Source organism: Giraffa tippelskirchi, chromosome X, assembly GCF_054371585.1.
Source record: "Giraffa tippelskirchi isolate mGirTip1 chromosome X, T2T-mGirTip1v1.2.pri, whole genome shotgun sequence".
Classification (NCBI taxonomy): domain Eukaryota; kingdom Metazoa; phylum Chordata; class Mammalia; order Artiodactyla; family Giraffidae; genus Giraffa; species Giraffa tippelskirchi.
Genome location: NC_137289.1, coordinates 17613254 through 17621047, shown reverse-complemented (window position 1 = coordinate 17621047; position 7794 = coordinate 17613254). Strand labels below are relative to the sequence as shown.

Below are 7794 nucleotides of genomic sequence, written 5' to 3'. Positions count from 1 at the left end.
GGTTATGTGCGAACATTTCTGGTTTTCCTGGTTGCTCAAGCTCTGGGGAATTTAACTTTTGCTTCCCTTGAAGGAAAGATGAATGCCGTCAACTTCTGCATGCATCTTATTTGTCCATGAAAGATGACAACTGCCTTCTTTTTGGCTTTCGTCTCCCGTCTCGTTTGTCTGTAGATGGAAGGAAGCATTTTTGCAAGCGTGGGAGCAGGGAAAATGTGGCTTCATTATCCTAGCTGTTTCCCGGGATTAGTGTGTTTGAAGAGATGTCAATACAAAAACGTTTACAGCACACCCATAGGCAATGATTACTGTGTGAGGCATTCCAGGTGTATTATGTTACTCAGACTTCATGGCATTCATTCATTCAACAGATATTTATTAAATGCTAACAAAATGCCAAGTCCTGTTCTAAGCCAGGGCTACAACAGCAAATAAGCTAGTTCCTCGTGGCGCTAACCCTCTAGTGGGAGAGGCAGACAATAAACAAGTAAAGAAATAGCACAGATCATTATAGACTGTGATGAGTGACACAAAGCAAAATAATAGTGTGCCAAGATAGAGTAATGAGAAGACCTACCCGAGGCCACAGAAAGCCTCTCTGAAGAGAAGACGTTTAAAAGCAACCTGAAGGATAAGAAGGAGCCATCTGGAAGACTATCAGTAATTGGACTGGGAGGCTTGGTGTATAAAAGTTGGACTAAAGTTCATGAAAGAGTTATGCCAATGACCCATTTGACTGGAACCTCACACCGAGGAACCCAGGGCTACAGATGGTTGTAGTCTAGAGACCTTAACGTGGAGCCCTGACTTAGGCAAGCCCTGGAAAAGATAGCTCTGGTTCAAAGGAAAACACCTGGAAATATGGTGCCCGCACTATTGGACATCCTAATCCCACAAATGCTTACAGAGCTCTTCCCACGAACCCAGCACTGTCTAGGCTCTGGAGCTCCAAAGATGTATCAGACAGCAAGGAGTTCATGGTCTGCTTGAAGAAATCAGTCATATACTCAAACAAATGACTCAACAGTATGGTAAATACCATAGAAGAAATACGTACAAAAGAGCCATAGGTAGCACAGAAGAGAGAGTGCTGAACACATTTAGGAGGGTCAGGGAACAGACAAAGGAGGTGGAATTTTGACTTTTTTCATTGAAGTATAGTTGATTTACAATATTAGTTTCAGGTGTACAACATAGTAATTTAATATTTTTATAGATTATATTCCATTTAAAGTTACTATGAAACATTGACTATATTCCCTGTGCTGTATAATATATCCTTGTAACTTATGAATAAAAGGAGGCTAAATTTTGAAGGGCAAGACGGGCCTTCTAGACAAGGAACCCCATGAGCAAAGGCCTAGAGGCATGAAACCACATAGCCCTGGACCTTTGGCAATTAGAAGTCATTGAGTCGTGTATTTTTTAGCCTGGAGTATGAGATAGAGAGTGGTGGCCTTGAGGTTGGAGATTCTAGCAGGAGCAGGTAATGGGAGGGCTTTGTGAATAAGTGTCAGGGATTTGAACTGCATTAAAGGTATGTAAACAAAAGGAACAGATCTCCCTGTCTATTTGCCTTGATAATGTCCCTCTTGTTGCCTAATCCGTTGGTTTAGACTCGCGTTTTTAGGAAGCTATGGTATTTCAAAGAAACTGCCTGATCCTTTTCTAGACAAATTTCATGCTTTTGGAAGTAGCTTTCTTCCCCTAAGTAATTTCTACTTTTCTTACAACTTTTCAAAGCATCTACCATATGGTATTTCTCCCAAGTGAGAGATTATTACCCCCTTTATTTGGGGGGTGGGTAGCTGAAATGAAGTCATCTGGCCACTGGATGACAGCTGCAAGGGGCGATGTGATGGGGGGAGGGAGTGGCAGCAGGCCCACCATCTGAGCTGGCCCCTGCACCTCCTCTGTGAGGGACTGACCCTGCTCAGCTGCCCATGGCTCCCTTCCCTTCCCTTGCTTCCCATTATATAAGAGCATTTTTGCAGCGATGAGCTCTGGGCCTGTTCTGAATATTTTAGGTGTCGAACATCCTGTTTTTCTCTGAGTAATGTGACCCTGTCAGTGACCCACTGCATTTCAGAATGACATCATGGGATTCAACTGAGAACGGTTGAAGAGAAGTGATTATGGGTGTCTAGGGACCTCGGCTTGTCCTTTTACCTTTCAGCAAGTTTGGAGATGCTGAACTAGAAGAAGTCTGCAATGAGCCCTCACTTTGCGGAGGGCAAGGGTCACCAGCTATGGACTATAGGCCAGATCCAGCCCATAGAGCCAGTCAGGCTCAGGCTGCTTTGGCAAATAAAGTTTTATTGGCGTTTAGCCACACTCATTGGTTTGTATTTTGTCTCCGGCTGCTAGAGCCACAAAGGCAGGATTGAGCTGGTGGGACAGAGCCCACAAGGCCCACAAAGCGGAAGATATCCACTATCCGGCCCTTTCAGAGAAAGTCTGCCCAGCCCTGCCCTGAAGCCCTCAGCAATCCCCTCCCCCTCAGGACAAGAACATGTGACATTAGTGGCCTCCCCCACCTATGCCCCTCCTCCCCAAACACCTGGCACCACAAAAAGTAGAGATGGATTTTTAACAAGCATATCAGAGCTTTCATATTTCTTCAGTGACTTCAGAAGTTCTACCTTCATTAAGTGAGTGTTGCCCTTCTAAGAAGTCCTCTCTCGGGAGATTGCACACTGCTTCCTGTGCTGCTGTCAGCATGTGTGACATAGTCGGGGTTGCTCTTCCCAGCTAAGTTATACGAGATGAGAAAACCCCTTTCACCTGCTCTTTGGGGAGCCACAGTAGCCTGGCCTTATTGGAACATCTACCTCATGGGCATGGATCAGATGCTGACCGATTGTTGAAAAAATTCCATCTAGTTCTGAGATTATCCCAAGAAATTGGCTGCAGGGTCTGAAGGTAGTTTTCCTAAAAGGTACTCCACAAACGAATTCTTCACAGGCTACTTTGCCTCATCCAAGGAATTGAAAGTCAAGGTTGTATTCTGTAAACACCTTTGGGGATTTTGCTGCATGTTTCCTGCACTTGGGCCATTTGATTTCTCAAAAAATGACTGCTCAGCATGCGGCTTTCTCCTCCGTTTAGGGACTGCTTCTCTACTTCAAAGGCCTTTCCCATCTGTCCCGCATTTCCACACCTCTTTACAGCTGCTTGCAGTAGATTTTGCTGTGGTTTGGTGGATTGGACCCATTCGGCTAAAAACAGCCCAGGCTGAGGGCTCAGGGAGTCCTTTGCCTAGTTCCATTTCTCACAGCCAAGTCTGGATGGGAAAGAGTCCCCTGGAGGCTGGGATGTGGTATGCTGTGGGTGGGCCCGGGATGGTGGGGAGAGAATGGAGACAGTGAGCATGTCAGACTCTGGTGATCCCTCTTGTCTCCCAGAGTGCTGTGTGCCCTGGACTGCTGTGCCAGAGCTGGGCTAGAGTGTGGTGGTTTCTGCAAACCATGAAATGCTTTCTCATTTTCCTTTAAACTCATCCTGTGACAGGATTGTTGTGTGGCCAGCCCTGAAGTAAAAAGATAAACCAGTTAAGCAAGTTGCTTTTTCTGTGGTTGTTCTGTCTTTTTTTTTTCCTAAGAGCCATTGCCTCCCACACAAAATGTCTACTTTTCCTGAGTTCGCTGTGGCTTCACTGATTTCTGCGCTGCCAGAGCCTCAGGTGCAGGCCTCTGAGAGGAACTGCTCAGCTCCGTGTTTGTACTTCTGCCTCCTATTAAGGTAAATGTGCTTGGGTGATGGAGTGTGATCAAGTGGATTACTAAGGAGCAAAGAGGTGCACTGTTTGTTGGTGGGAATGTAAGTTGGTGCAACCACTATGAAAGACAGTATGGAAGTTTCTCAAAAAACTACAAATAGAACTAACATGACCTAGCAATTGCCCTCCTGGGTATATATCCAAAAAAACCAAGAACACTGCTTTGAAGTTACATGCACCCCAGTGTTCATGGCTGCTAAGTCGCTTCAGTCATGTCCAACTCTGTGTGACCCCATAGACGGCAGCCACCAGGCTCCTCCGTCCCCGGAATTCTCCAGGCAAGAGGACTGGAGTGGGTTGCCATTTCCTTCCCCAGCAGTATTTATAATTGCCAAGATATGGAACACTATAAGTGTCTATCGACAGATGAATGAATAAAGAAGATGTGGTACATATATACAATGGAATACTGCTCAGCCATAAAAAGAATGAAACAATGCCATTTGCAGCAACATTGATGAACTAGGAGGGCATTATGCTAAGTGAAATAAGTCAGACAGAGAAACACAAATGCTGTATGATATCATTTATATGTGGAATCTAAAATTAGACACAAAGAAGTTATCTATGAAACAGAAACAGACTCACAGACATAGAGAACAGACTTGTGGTTGTCAAGGGGAAGGGAGGGCAACAGAGGGATGGGAGTCTGGGATTAGCAGATGCAAACTATCACATGTAGAATGGATAAGCAACAAGGTCCTACTATATAGCACAGGGAACTATATTCAATATCCTGTGATAAACCATAATGGAAAATCATGTGAAAAAGTATATATATAACTGAGTCACTTTGTTGTATAGCAGAAATCACAACATTGTAAATCAACTAGACTTCAATAAAATAAAAATTTTAAAAAAGAAGCAAGGAAGATGAGGCTGGAGCCACAAGTGTAAATTCCTCCCTGGTGCTCCGAGATTCACATGCCAACCCGGCCTTGTGGGCAGGGCTAGTCATTTACAGTCGACTCAGTTAACAGACACTCCACTAGGGGGCTAGTTTGGTTGGGCTTTCCTGGTAGCTCAGCTGGTAAAGAATCCACCCGCAATGTGGGAGACCTGGGTTCGATCCCTGGGTTGGGAAAACCCCCTGGTGAAGGGAACAGCTACCCACTCCAGTATTCTGGCCTGGAGAATTCCATGGACTGCATAGTCCATGGGTTGCAAAGAGTTGGACACGACTGAGCAACTCACTTGGGTTGTGAGGCTCTTTAGGTCTTCTAAGATTTTCTTGTCCCAGGGACCAGAATTTAAACTTGAGCCATTATCACTAGCCCTGGGTGAGGGATGTGGCCTGCTCCTAATGTTCTGGAATTGGGTCTTTTGTGTCATGGGGTCCAAAGGATACCAGATAGCTCAGCCCACTCACCAGAGGTGGCATAGAGAGAGAACACTGCTCACGCCTTAGGTGTCTATACTACAAGTGTCTTCATTAACACGTATATCCTGGGCACATATGATGATCTGGCCCCACTGGACCCTTTTAAGGGTAGAATTATGTCTTCTGTTGTTTAAGCAGCACCACACATGGTGCCTTGGACTAGAGGGCACATAATTCTCTGAATTGCCTACAACAGTGTGAGCAACAGCAAGCAAATGGAACTTCAGGGCATTTGGTTTTATATTGGGGGGCTTAGTGTCTATTCTGGCAGTACTTAATAATCAAGGAGACTTTGAATGTGAATCCTCTAAGGGTCGAATCCCACAGGACTTCCATCAATCAGGCAGCATTTGAGGGAAGTCTGGTCCTTGGGAGGTGTCCAAACTGGCATGGCTCGCCACCAAGGGGGTAGCAGGGAGGAGGACTCTGCAAGAGAGCTCTATAGTTTGCAGTTTTAAAAAAGAAAGGGGGTGACTTCAGAAATGTTTGTTGGAAAGCTCAGAAGCTTGACTTCGATGCTGGGCAAGGGAGAAGTTTTGTTGGCAAGGGCTCCATTTAGGTTTGCTTCTTAGTATTCACAGAAGTGAAGAGCTTGATTTAGTAAGCTGGACAAGTTCCTGTGGCCAGAGCTTCTGGAGGTGGAGTGATGACTTTCTGTTCTGGCTGTTGGCGGTCTGGGGGCAGAGGACGTGAGGGTGGGGGGTGGGGAGAGGCAGGGTGGCAGTGGAATGTGGGAACTGTTGGCCAGTATGCTTCTTCGCTGCCCTCCAGCAAAGCTGAGACTGTTCAAAATCCCAGTCCTGCCCTGGGTGTAGACAATGGTCCACTCGTTTTCATGAGTGCCCATGTGACATCTGTGTCCCAGGCCTTACTTATCACCAGTTGATCAGCCTTCAGCACCCATTAAAAGTTCTGAGAAGCCACTCCCCACCAGTGCCTTCCATTAGCAAGCCATGGGAGGCCACAAGGGGCTATTTTTCTTCTCTTCATACCAAAGGTCTGCCCCATTTGGAAATTTGAAAAAAGAACCTTCCTTAGTATCCTTCTCTCATGAGTCCCAGAGACAACTCCTGCTAGGTGAATGTTGGCCATGGTCCTTCAGGAGCCAACGATCACCCATCTTAGGCCTCAACTTGTGAAGGCGGTTTTACAAGCTCCTCAGTTTACAGCTTCCACTTGAGAATGCTCAGCTCTCCTCTGAAGGTTACAGTTGAATAACTGATTGATTCATTCATTGGTTCACTCATTCAATTCATCCAAAGTGTATCATCCAACACTCATCTCACCACAAGCTAAACTTTAACTTAGCTGCTACGCTATAATGTGGGGCAAAACTGGACAGGTTCCTATTTCCATGGAGGGTGTGTTCCTGCTGGGGAAGACAGGTCATGAACAGATAAAAAAGCAGCACACAGGCAAGGAAAATATCCAAGAGTGGCAAGTGCAACGCAGAGAAAGGAAGTAAGGTGATGTGACAGTGAGTGGATGGCTAGGTCTGATCGGTGGTCAAGGCCTGCATCTGTGAGGAGATGACCTTTAGCCTGAGATCTGAAGGATGAGCAGGCAGACTTTTAAAAATGTGCATGAGGAATATTACAGTATAAGGATAACTGGTGCAAAGAGCCTACTATGAGCTAGACACATGGCATCCAGAGGGGAACAAAAGACTAGAATTTCTTGCCCTCCAGAGCTTCTAGTCTAGATGGAGAGATGGAAAATTGGCAGTTGCAATCCAGTCAGATCGATGCTATGACAAGGAGAATGTGTAGTGTGCTCTAGAAACATAGAGCAAGGACCCTGAAGGCTGAATGTGAGGGTCAGTGTGGATTCGCAGAGGAAGTGGCATTTGAGCTGTGACATAAAGGATGAGGAGAAGTTAGCCAGGTCTACAAGGTGAAGCTGAATACGGGAGAAGATGGGCAACACATGTGAAGGGCCCGTGCTCACTGTGCAAAACTGAGGGACAAAGAAAAGTTCACAGAATTTGAGGAAGAGGAAGGAGTCATGCAGGGGAGACCAAAGAGGTAACTTGGGCATGTCATGGATTTGGGATTTGTATTCTGATGACAATGGAAGAACCATTAAACAGTATTGAGTGGAAGAGAGACACAATCCAAGTTATGTTTTGAAACCACCATTGATCTGGTTTCGGTGGGGGGGCAGGGGCACGAGCAGAGGCAGGAAGATCAGTTAGGACATGCCATGCAGATGGGAGAGGATGCTGGCTTGGCTGGGGCAATGAGTGGAGATGAAGACAAGCAGATGGAGTCCTGAGCTATTTAGAAGGTAAGACTGACGGGGCTTGATGATGGATTTGTAAATTGAGGTGGGGAGAGGAGAAAGAGGAATTGATGCTGCTGCTAGGTTTTTGGCCAGAGCTATTGGAGCTATGCTGGTGCCATTTAAAGAGATGAGCAACACAGAGGAGGAGATTTGGTGAGGGGTGGAGGGAAGATGCCCAGCTTTGTTCTGGATGTTTGCATTTGAGGTGATGTGTAGTAGGCAGACAGAAATACTGAAGTCTGGAGCCCAGAGAAGAGTCTTGGAGTTGTAAGAGCTGTCAGAGGTGGATGGGAGTGGTGGCAGTGGAGACCATGGGAGTGGAGAGGCAAAGCAGAGAGAAATAGCCAGAAGC

The 7794-nt window shown here is 46.1% G+C and overlaps 1 long non-coding RNA gene across 1 annotated transcript in view; it reads left to right on the top strand.

Annotated features, from left to right (window-relative positions):
* Nucleotides 1–3549: 3549 nt before the first annotated feature.
* LOC145536185 (uncharacterized) overlaps nt 3550–7794 on the top strand; it is a 34210-nt gene continuing 29965 nt past the window's right edge. The window contains exon 1 of the long non-coding RNA XR_014075690.1: nt 3550–3741. This is a non-coding gene — a long non-coding RNA (uncharacterized LOC145536185). The remainder of the gene's footprint in view (nt 3742–7794) is intronic.